The 12554-nt window shown below is 37.0% G+C and overlaps 1 pseudogene; it reads left to right on the top strand.

The window, feature by feature from the left end:
• LOC149183280 (adenosylhomocysteinase-like) overlaps positions 1-7877 on the top strand; it is a 67976-nt pseudogene extending 60099 nt beyond the window's left edge.
• The last annotated feature ends 4677 nt before the right edge of the window (positions 7878-12554 follow it).

Raw genomic sequence — 12554 nt, 5'->3', positions numbered from 1 at the left:
ACCATCACTTTTACTTGTGTATACAACACTGTTACCTCCAAGTTTGTACGAACCCCGGGTTGATAAATTAAATCCTGTAGCTCCAGGAGTTATAGCATTCTTGCTGCAATATTGGTGCTCATCAGTTTCCAGGTGGGCGTGGTGGGGATGTTCAGATCTCCTCTAGAGTTTTTTAAATGGGATATTTCTTATATGTTGTGATTTGGATTTGGATTCATGCCTCATTTCTTTTTCACTTGTTGTTTTTTAAAAGATGTTTTCAGGTAGATGCGTGAATTTCGAGATTTGGTCAAGGTGATTTGAAGTATGATCTTGTCTATGTGTTGTGGTTTGGATTTGAAATTTGTTTCTCATTTATTTTTGACTCACACTTTTCTAGTGGATTTTTTGTTGTTTAGATCTTGTCAGGGTGTTTCAGATGTGGAATCTTGATTAGCTGTTGTGTTTTTGGTTCTAGAAATGAGTTTTGTGGTTGTTTTAAAGAAGTTAGGATCTCATCATCAAACTATTATACCAATTAATAGTATAATATGGTAAATTTCATACCTCTATTTATCAGTTTGGACAGTATTATCTTATATCTCTTTAGAGCATTAGGAAGTATCTTAATCTTTGTTAGGTCCCTACAATACTAGTGATTACAACATTACTATTATAGTTGTATCCCTTACTAATATTGTTGTGCTCCTATTGTCCCCATATTTTTATTACTGTGCCCCATAGAATCCCTCTATTGTTATTTTTGTGCCTTTATATTATTATTGTTAGGTTGGTTGGGTTATATTGTGACTCCTTAAACTCCTATATATAGAAAGGAGGTTTTGTCATTTGAATCATCAAAGAATCATTCATTTGTGTAATGTAAAGGAGGTTTCCCTCTTGAAGAGGTTGAATTCTAAGGCGTTGATCTATCTTTTCTATCTTTTTGTGAGCTGGTTTCAAAACATTTGTTATCAGAGCTTTGGATTCTAGGGTTTCGCTGCTCCAAATAGGTCATCGTGGAATTTTTTATATAAAATTTTTTATGCAATGTTTCAGAAGCGAAAAAAAACCCATTTGAGAATAGATCGCACTGAACCTCGGTTCCGAATTTCAAAGCTTTTCGCGCTATATTTGAGGAGATATGATCCGAGAAAGTTTGTCCTTTTGCAAACTCCTGAATTACATTCCAAACAGGTGACCTGGGGAAAATTGTCATAACTTTCTCTCTGATCATCGGATTGAAATTTCATAAGAGGGCACAGAAAGAGGACAGACTTTAGTTTCTTGTATATATTTTTCAGAGCCAAAGGTCGAAACAGGGACACGTGGCATGTCATACAAGTTTGCTCTACTGAACTAGTCTATAATCAGGTCACTGTGGGAGATTTGGCATAACTCTTCCTTGGAGAATCCAATTTGGATCAGACTGGTGGCATTGGAAAGAGGACATAGCGGGCTACTGTAGGTCACAATTTTAGAACTAAATGATCCGAAATTACAGAGATACATTAGAGGCAATATCGAGCTCCTACAAAGTGAAAAAAGGTGTGTAGATTTTTTTAAATTTTTGCTTAAGCTTGGTTTGAAAAATTATTTTGAAGGAATTCAAAGGGAATAGTAGAGAATTATTATTGGTAACTGATGCCCTGAGGAAAAAAAATGCAAACACCTAGTAAGCAACCTGAAAGCTCTAGCATGACTCATGAAGAAGAGGAAGAAATGCTACATGATATATCAAAATTACAAGACCAAGTGCAACAAATGTCACTCTCACAAAAGCTAACAGAAGCTAAGATAAATGGCGTGGAATCTAAGATAAAGGGCATGGAAGCTAAGATGAATGGTGTGGAAGCTAAGATCGATGATTTGAAGATAGATTTGAAGACAAGTTTGAAGACAGACATGGCAGATTTGAAGACAGATTTGACAAATTTTCTACAAGAAATACTTACTAATGGTTAAAGGGTAGTAAAGGAAACTCATGATGCGAACAAAAGAAATATTAATCACCATTTCATATAATCTAATTTTGTATTGAAGACCCACCATATTCCAAAAATCGATATGAGGAAGTTTGATGGCAAGGATCCCGCAACTTGGATATTACAGATGGAGCAATTTTTCGATCTCAATAATGTGCAAAACACACAAAAGGTATGTATTGCAACTTTATATTTGGAACCAAATCAGTTTGTATAGTATCAATGGCTTTGCTCTCATAAACAAATTATCACTTGGGCAATTTTTACAAAATAATTGACAGTACATTATGAGGATACAAAAAGCAACACTTTTTTTAGCCAATTGATAAGTCTCAAACAAAAGGGTTCAATAATGGAGCACATTGAGGAGTTCCAAAAATTGAACATAAGGGTAAAAAATATTCCAGAGGAGCATAGGATTGATGTGTTCATAGGGACTTTAAAGGATAATATCCAACATGATGTTCGCCTTTGGGAACCTGATTCATTAGACAAGGCATTCAGGTTAGCAAGAAAAATAGAAAGCAAAATTATGGCAATCAGGAAGCATACAACTCACAACTATAAAGATTGAAGTGTTGTTTCCCCTAGTCTTCCACAACCTATAAGGTTGAAACCACAACAATTGGAAGAAAAAATAGCAAAATGGCTTTGTTACAGTTGTGATAGCAAATACACTAAAGGTCATAAGTGTGATGAGAAGAAATTATTCTGCATAGATTGTGAAGAGGAAGAAGAAAAGGAGCAAGAAAGGTCAAAACAAGAGGATATACTCCAGGAAAAAAGCCTAGATAAAGAAGAAATGAATCTAACCATATCTTGTAATGCATTGGCAGGAATTACCACTCCTCAAGCCATCAAGATAGAAGGAAAAATCAAGAAGAAATAGGTAATAGTGTTGATTGATTCAGGAAGTACCCACAATTTTATTCATTGTAAGGTAGCAAAAGAATTGAATTTCTTCTTATATCCAGCACCAGATTTTCAAGTGATGGTTGCAAATGGAGGAACAAGAAATTTCTCTGGAAAGTGCCATAATATCAAGCTATCCATGGGAGAATATGTATTGACTAGCCCAATGCTTCCCATTCCAATGGGAGGTGTTGATGTTGTACTAGGAGTCCAATGGCTACAATCCTTGGGTACAATAGATTTAATTTTCAAAAACTTTTCATGAAATTTTCTACGGAAGGAAAGGAAGTTGAATTAAGGGGTATTACAGGGAAAATGGGAAAGATAATTAGTTCTAACAGTATGAAAAAGCTTCTAAAAAGGGAACAAAGAGGTGTAATTGCACAATTATGTTCGCTAGATGTTTCCACATCGAAATCATCTATTTCTCCAGATCTCCAAAAAGTCTTGGACAATCATTCCAAGTTATTTGAGACTCCCAAAGGTCTCCCACCTATTCGTGATCATGATCATGCTATTCATCTGACTCCAGGAAGTGCTCCTTCAAACATCAGGCCGTACAGATATCCCTATGCCCAAAAGAGTGAAATTGAATGTATGGTTGCAGAAATGCTAGAGGTTGGTATAATTCAACCTAGTCGAAGTTCTTTCTCTGCTCCAGTAGTATTGGTGCACAAGAAGGATGGATCATGGCACATGTGTCCAGATTACAGGGAGATCAACAAGCTCACTATTAAAGATAAGTTTCTCATTCCTGTCATTGATGAATTACTGGATGAATTGCATGGATCAGTTTACTTCACCAAGTTGGATCTTCATTCAGGATATCATCAAATTAGAATGAAGACTGAAGACATTCTGAAAACAACATTTAGGACTCATGATTGTCATTATGAAATTTTGGTCATGCCTTTTGGCCTTACCAATGCACCTTCTACATTTCAAGGTTTGATGAATTCCATTTTCAAACCCTTCCTTAGAAAATTTGTGTTAGTATTTTTTGATGATATACTAATCTATAGCAAGTCTTGGAAGGATCATGTTGAACATGTTGACAGGGTGCTACAACTATTGGAGGAGAAACAATTATATGCAAAAAGATCCAAATGTTTCTTTGGAGTACAAGAGGTGGAATATTTGGATCATATTGTATCTCATGAAGGAGTTAAGGTAGACCCTATCAAAATTAAAGCCATTAAGGAATGGAAAATCCCCACATCCATAAATCATCTACGAGGATTTCTCGGGTTGGCAGGGTATTATCGCAAGTTTGTTAAGAATTATGGTAGAATAGTAGCACCTCTAAAAAAATTATTGAAGGAAGATGCATTTTCATGGACTCCATAAGAAACAAAAGCCTTCGAACATCTTAAAGAGGCAATGTGCCAAGCACCAGTCTTAGCTACACTAGACTTCACAAAAACCTTTATTGTGGAATGTCTTACTTCAGGAAATGGAATTGGTGCTGTTTTAATGCAAGATGAAAGACCCATTACTTTTGAAAGTCGTCCAATCAAGGGAATGTTTTTACACAAAGCTATTTATGAGAAGAAAATGTTGGCAATACTGCATGCACTTAAGAAATGGTGACCCTACCTAATGGGAAGACACTTCAAGGTAAAAAACAGATCATGATAGCCTTAAATACTTTTTAGAACAAATATTATCCTCTGAAGAGCAACAAAAGTGGGTCACAAAGATGTTGGGTTATGACTTTGAAATCATCTACAAAAAAGGTAAGAAAAATGTGGTGGCACATGCACTCTCAAGAAAGGATGAGGATGTGGAAGCATTGTTGTGTGCCATTTCTATTATCCAACCAGATTGGATAAACGAAGCAAGGGAGGAATGGAAGAATGATGAAGAAATGTGGGCACTTATTCGAAAGTTACAACAAGATTCTAGTACATCTGATACATTTAGCGGGAAAAATGTTTTGTTATGGTACAAAGATCGCTTATAACTCTGTAAGAATTAGCAACTCAAACAAAATATTGTTATGGAATTGCACACTTCTCCCTTAGGAGGGCACTCAGGATTTTTAAAAACTTACCACAGGGTTAAGAAGGAATTCTTTTGGGATGGCCTTAAATTGGATATTCAAAAGTTTGTGGCAGAATGTTTGGTTTTCCAACAAAATAAAGTTGAAACAATTAAGACCCCAGGTCTATTAAAACCTTTATCCATTCCAAGCCAACGTTGGGAGGAGGTTTCAATGGATTTTATCACAGGTTTACCCAAGTATGAGGGAAAGAGTGTCATGATGGTGGTAGTTGACAGACTTACCAAGTATGCACAATTTTGTGCATTATCACATCCATTTAAAGCCAGTACAATTTCTACTGCATTTATGGAAACAATTCAAAAGCTACATGGAAACCCAAAGATTATTGTAAGTGACAGAGACCCCATTTTCACTGGAAATTTTTGGACAGAATTATTTTCTTGTCTCAGTACTTAGTTAGCTCATAGCTCATCTTATCATCCTCAATATGATGGCAAAATTGAGATAGTAAACAAACGTTTGGAAGGATATCTTCGTTGCTTTGTATCTGATAAACAGACATAATGAGTAAAAGGGTTGCCTCTAGCTAAATGATGGTATAACACTTCCTTCCATACAACAACAAAAATGACCCCATTTATGGCACTTTATGGATATCAACCACCATCCATCACATCATATTTAAGAGAAAATTCTAAGGTTCAAGCAGTGGAACATCACATCGAGAATCAACAACAAGTCCTCCAACTCTTAAAGGATAACCTCGTGTTGGCACATAATAGAATGAAACAACAAGCAGATCAACATCGCAGCGAAAGAAGTTTTGATGTAGGTGATTGGGTATTCCTACGGCTACAACCATATAAAAAAATGTCCCTCAAGCAAGCTAAGAAGGATAATAAATTATCACCAAAGTATTATGGTCCGTACAAGGTGTTGCAAAAGATTGGTACTATGGCATACAAATTGGAGCTTCCTGCAGCTTCTCAAGGGCACCCAGTTTTCCATGTTTCATGTTTAAAGAAGGTTATAGGTGACAAGCTCCCAATTCAAACAATATTGCCAGAACTTGACGAGGAAGGAAAAATTATATTGGAACCGGAAGCAATCACAGAAACAAGAACTCGACAGCTATGAAATCGATCAATTTCATAGTATCTCATCAAGTGGAAGAACTTATCTACTGAAGATTCCACATGGGAGGATGAGAATTTTATACAGAAGGATCCAGAACTACTCAAGCATTGAGGACAACACTTTTTTGAAGGAGAGGGGCATGTTAGGTCCCTACAATACTAGTGATTACCCCATTACTATTGTAGTTGTATCCCTTATTAATATTTTTGTGACCCTATTATCCCCATATTGTTATTACTGTGCCCCATAGAATCCCTCTATTGTTATTTTTGTGCCTTTATATTATTATTGTTAGGTCGGCTGGGTTATCTTGTGACTCCTTAGACTCCTATATATAGAAAGGAGGTTTTGTCATTTGAATCATCAAAGAATCATTCATTTGTGTAATGTAAAGGAGGTTACCCCCTCGAAGAGGCTGAATTCTAAGGCGTTGATCTATATTTTCTATCTTTTTGTGAGTTGGTTTCATAACAATATTAATGTTAATCTTAATCATGTGATATCAGCTTCCTAATGTTGGATCTGATATGGCCTTGGAGGAATTTTTGTCTCATTCATGATGTTATGAGTTGCATTGCTCTAGATAGTTGCCTTGATTCATCGGTGTCATTGAGATCACATCATGATGCTTTCGGTATAGTTAGCTTGCATTGCATTGCATTTTAGGATTCACTAGTTTCCACTACATTAAAAAAAAAAAATCAATTTTCAGGTGTTGAATCAATGTGAGTTCATGGTGGGTGTGGAAGGATATTCATATTTAAAATCAAGGAACTTTACATATATTCAATTATCTGGTTATTATGGGTTAATATTAGCTAAGGTTTTGAAAGTTGATTGGACTTGTATCAAAGTTTTGAATTATTTTGAATTATAGTTCCAGGGCCAGATTTCCCAGATATTTTTTTGCTTCAAAACTTTTCTATTTGAGATGTAGTTTGTGTTGATTATGATTCTATTTCTTTTTTTGCAGTTTTGCAACTTGTATTGATGTAGGCACTTTCTCCCAGACAATCTTATGAGAGCCACAAATGTTATCATTGCTAGTAAGGTTGTTGTTGTTTGTGGGTTTGGAGATGTTGGCAAGGGTTGTGATGCAGTCTTAAAAGTCCCTGGAGCTAGGGTCATTGTTAGAGATTGATCCTATGTGTGCCTTGCAAGCACTTATGGAAGGCCTTCATATTCTCACCCTTGAGGATGTAGTTGCACTATTCATCTCTTTGTGACAACCACTGGAAACAAGGGCATCATCATAGTAGATCACATGAGGAAAAAGAAGAACAATTCCATTGTTTGTAACATCGGTCACTTTGACAACAAGATTGATACGCAAGACCTTGAAACTTTCCCTGGTGTTAAGAAGATTACCATCAATCCTCAGACTGATAGGTGGGTGTTCCCTGACACCAACAGTGGCATCATTGTTCTTGTAGAGGGACGTCTGATGAACTTGGGTTGTGCAACTGGCCACCCAAGTTTTGTCATGTCTTGCTCCTTTACAAACCAGGTAAATATTTCTAATGCCTTGCAACCATTTCTTGTACATACTAGATTACTCAGGCATACCAATCCCTTGATTATATTGTCCCATATGATCCATTGCTACATGGGTGGATGTTCTATAGATGGCGCATAATCTCTATGTTTTGTTACAGATCATTGCTCAGTTCGAGCTCTGGAATGAGAAGAAATCAGGGAAGTATGAGAAGAAGGTGTATGTGCTTCCTAAGCATCTAGATGAGAAGGTGGCTACTTTGCACTTGTCCAAGTTGGATTCAAAGCTAAGAAATCTTTCTCCTGATCAAGCAAAGTATATCAATGTGCCTGTTGAGGGACCTTACAAGCCTGCTCACTACTGATATTGAAAAGATCTGACGTTTGGGATGGCTTGTTGGATGAGTAGAAAATGTCCTCATTTTTTCCAAATAAAAGAAACTGCAGCATTTATTTTTGGCAGTTCCATTACTTTAAGGGACTTTACAGGCCTCCTGACTACATACTGAAGAGATGACATTTTGGGTGAGACCTGCTCAGTGAGTATCAAATAGCAATTCTCCTCAACTTATAAATATTTGGCCTCTCTTTATCGGCGTCTCCATTGTTTGGCTAGAATTATAATTCCATAACTCTTCACGTAATTCTTTAAATTTTGCTAGCTCAATGGAAGAACGCCTCCCTTACAAGTAGGAGGTTGGAGGTTTGATTCCACTATGCGCTAACATGAATTAATCAACAATTTTGTAGTTTATTTTTAATTAAATGGTGAGATATTTCTGGATTCATTGTTTTATATTGTCTCTAGAGAGACAAAAGTGATATTTAAATAAAAAAATTATTTTCTCTAGAGAGATAATAGCTAGTTTTAAATACATGTTGTCTCTAATCAGAGTGTTGTCTCTAGAGAGACAAAAATGAAATTGTCTCAAGAAAGACAAAAATGAAATTGCCTCCTAAGAGACAATAATGCGTGTGTTATATATTGTCTTTATAGAGACAATTTTTTAAGACAATAATCTTTAAGACAATATTTTTTAAGACATCTTTAAGACAATAAATTTTAAGACAAAAAATACTTTTTGGGACACCGCTTAAAGACAATATTTAAGACAATACACAAGTTTTGTTTTGTCTCAAGTTAAGACAATTTACCCAGAAATTGTCTCAAACATTGTCTTAAAACCCCCCTTTATGTAGTAGTGTTTAGATCAACATTCCTGGTTTAGTGGCTCATGCGTTTGCCACTAGATGTGCTATACAGAAAAACATGGTAGAGATGTTGTATATGGGGGTAGATCTCACATAAAAACCTAAACATGTAAACATAATGCTTAAAATTTAACCTTTCTAATCTAATGTTGGCATGTCGGCCCTGTTAGAGCCTAGATTTGTCTGAAGCTAAAAAGACAAGGTTCTAGGTCCACATCAAACCATGCTTAGCCTCGTAGCTAGCCCTAGGAGGACAGGGGAGGGCTCTCTCCGGGTCGATCTCGGAAAAAGATAATCGATGGGGCTCGAGATGACTGTAATAAAAGCTAATTTTAGGCTAGGTATGAAGTAAAAAGGTTTGCTTTGAGTTTTTATGGGTTTTGTGTTGGAACAGGGAAAGGCAAATTTGGGTACGGGGATGGGGCACAGTTTCTGCAGAGTTCTGATTGGGGCAAGGAAGGCAATCGTTCTGATGCTTTAAAGCGAGTGAGATGGATAGATCAGACTGGTGAGGAGCTAAGGAGAGCAAGAAAGTCTCAAGAATTCTCCTTAAACAGATGAAAACATGGCAATTTAAACAAATTCAAAGGCAGACCATAACAGTTAATGGATTCCACCTTAATCACTCATTTGTTCAAATTCAGAAGAAAAGGGAGGAAAATGATACACATAACACTAATATACTTACAATTACTAAGAGAAGCACACCATCAAAACATAAATCCACATGGATCTCAAGCAATGCTGCAAAACCCTGGTCTTTCCTTAGCCAAAAATGCAGAGATAGAATGTACAATGATATGCCAAAACAATATCAAGTGTCCAACCCTGAAAATGACTTAGGAATTACATGATATAGACTAGCCCAACCCATTCCCTTGCCTCTAGGGGTCGAGTTCATCATTCTAGGACTTTTTTGAACCAATTATAAACAAGGAACTGAAAACTAGGTAGTCAAACAACTTACCCCTATATGCTAGGAAACTGATTCATTCACTCACATTTCACCTTTTGGTTAATGAATCTTCTAGAACAAGTAAAAATGTGCCAATATTACATCATGGTTGTCAAATTATATCATGAAAAGTCAAGAATAACTTCAAGAAGCAAAACTGGTCAAAACTCGGTGAATTGCTGAGCTGAACAGTGAAAAACAAGCCAAAATTCTCTATGCGCCGCGCCAAAATCTGTATGTGTCACGCCACTTTGGGGCTGACTTTGAGGCACTTCCTGTAGTCCAAATTGAGCCCAAGTGTGCTTGTTGGAAATCCCTGCCTGTCTACTTTCCAATCCGAGTGGAATTTCTAAATTTGGATGTTACATGCCCTTCCAAAGCTACAATCTCCCAAGACTGCTTCCTGTGTGTCAAAATAGGGGCAATGAGGTCATTTTTCAGTGTTTTTGACCTCCCGAGGACTCAAAACTTGCCCAAACCTCTTGGCCATGAATCAAAAGTCATACTTTTTTATGCCAAATCCAAAAATATAAATTTTTTTAAATTTGGTGACCTCTAGCAAAAGCGCGTGCCACGTGGTGCGACGCATAGGGAGGCAAAACCCTATTTTTTAGTGCAAAAAATTTCAAAATGTCAAAAATGCTCCAAATTTCTTGAAATTTGGGCTGTAGGTCCCCATCAAGTGCCATGCTCAACCAAAGAAGCTTTGGTCAATATCTGAAGACGATGAAGCTCCCTTTTGCCTCTTTTTCCTCTTTGATGCCTTCCTCACTTTTGCCTTCAGATTCCTTATTCGTGCCTTGGAACTCATATTTTGTGCCATGTAATGATGCGCCACGGAATCGAAATCACAATCCTTTACTTTTAAGCTCCAGATAATCGGGTACCATGCTCTTTGAATTGGGTATCAAATCCCCGAAAAGAGCAACCATGACTGAGGCATGTTACTAATAAATTTTGCCACATTAGCAAGTTGTCCAGCAACCTGTATTTCCTCTGTGTTGCCCCATCTTTACCATATGCAATATTCTCCTTAATAGTGGTTGCAGAGAGAGCAGGTTCCTGGCTTACAAGTCCAATATTTTGCCTTATCCATTAAATTGATTGATATTGACACTATCTATAAGAACTTCACCAGCTTGTGGATCATAGAATCTATCTATAAGACTTATAATTGTGGACTTCCCACTCCCACTCTCTCCAACTATAGTTGTAGTGGTACCTCTATAGCTGCAATGGTACCTCTGGCTATTTCTAGTGAGAACCCTAAAAATATGTGAACATCAGGCCACGCTGGGTAACCTAAGTGTACATATTTAAGCTCAATATCACCCTGAATATCCTCAAGTACCAATCCATTTGTATCATATACATCAATCTCTAGCTTTCTATAAATTGTCTCAAACATTTTGTAAGCTACAGCTTGTCCAGCTCTAAAGGCATTTAACCATGGTGACGCCTCCATTCAGAACTACAATGATGACATTAATCACACTCAACTCCAGAATATCCTTCATGAATGATTAACCATTATCCATACCAAAGAGTCAATGCAAAGGTGGAGAACAAAATAAAATGTAAGGACCCAACGCCCAAACTAGCTGCCAACCATTGATGAGCAATAGCCTTGTAAGCAATTGCAAGAGAATTTTCATAGTCAGTCACAACATTCTTCTCCCCAATAAAAGCAACAACCGTGCTAAATGAACCAACTTCTCCACAACATTTCCGGCTTCTACATATGCTTGCTAGCTTCAGCTTGACATCTTTGATGTTATCATAGCCATAGCACTTATTACGACATGCTTGATGAAGATCCCCCTTTGTGCTTCAGTTCAGCTCCTCCATGCTTGAATCTATACTTTTGGAATGAAGAATTTGAAATTTTGAGGAAGATTTGAAAGAATTTCAGGCCTTTTAGCCCAATGCGTCGCGCCTTCCCAGTGCGTCGCGCCAGTGTAAATTTACACTGGAAAATTTCTCCCAGTGCGCCACGCCTTTTTCCATATGACTTTTGGAGGCCTTCCCAAGTGTCCAAATTAGGTGCAGGATAGCTCGTTGGAAAGATATTTGAGTTTACTTTCCAGCCCAACTATAATTTTTTAATTTAATGTTCATTTTCCCTATCAAAAATCAAATCTCCCAAGACTGGTCAAAATGTGCCAAATGAGGCTGCCTCAAGGTAGAGTACTATTGCAGTCAACTTTTGAATGCCTTCTTCAACTCCAAATTGAGCTCATGATAGAAAATTGGAAAGATATTTGTGTCTAGTTATCCTTTGACTCATTAGTCAAGTCATTTGGCCAACCAAGCTAGGAGAAAACTTAATTTTCCCAAGGTCACTTCAGAGGTCCATCAATTCTCCCGAGGCGACTGTATTTTGTTGGAAATAATATTGAGAGGGGGGGTGAATCAGTATTATCAAGCCAAATATTCCCTTTTTCAAATACAGATGATATATGCTACTTCAGTTAATTAAACCCACGTATATACGCAACTATGAAGAAGGAAACCCGCGTATATAATGCAAACTTTTTAATTTACTTTATCTTTCTGATGTTGATTGTTAATTTGTGTTTCAGAAGCAAATAACCAGTAACCAGAAACAGTAAAACAGAGCAGAAAGACAATCACACACAAGAACACAAGATGTAAGGCAGAAACCCAATGTGGGTGAAAACCACCTGCTGCAATTCGTCTCTATCTTCACTTTAATTAGAAACTTCTTTTTACAATTTTACTGGTGCAATCCTTTACCAGTATGCAGGCTGCAACCTACAGAGAGCTACAACCCTCTCTCGTTTTCCAGCTTCTCCTGGAAGGGAGCTACAAACCCCTTAGCTCTTGCACTAGCCAAGATACTAGTACGTAGGTG

The sequence above is a fragment of the Pinus tabuliformis genome, chromosome 3_2 (assembly GCF_031772625.1).
Source record: "Pinus tabuliformis cultivar Carrire ecotype Pingquan chromosome 3_2, CPIR1, whole genome shotgun sequence".
NCBI classification, from domain to species: domain Eukaryota; kingdom Viridiplantae; phylum Streptophyta; class Pinopsida; order Pinales; family Pinaceae; genus Pinus; species Pinus tabuliformis.
The sequence above is the reverse complement of the archived record's forward strand: the minus strand, read 5'-3'. Positions and strand labels throughout refer to the sequence as shown.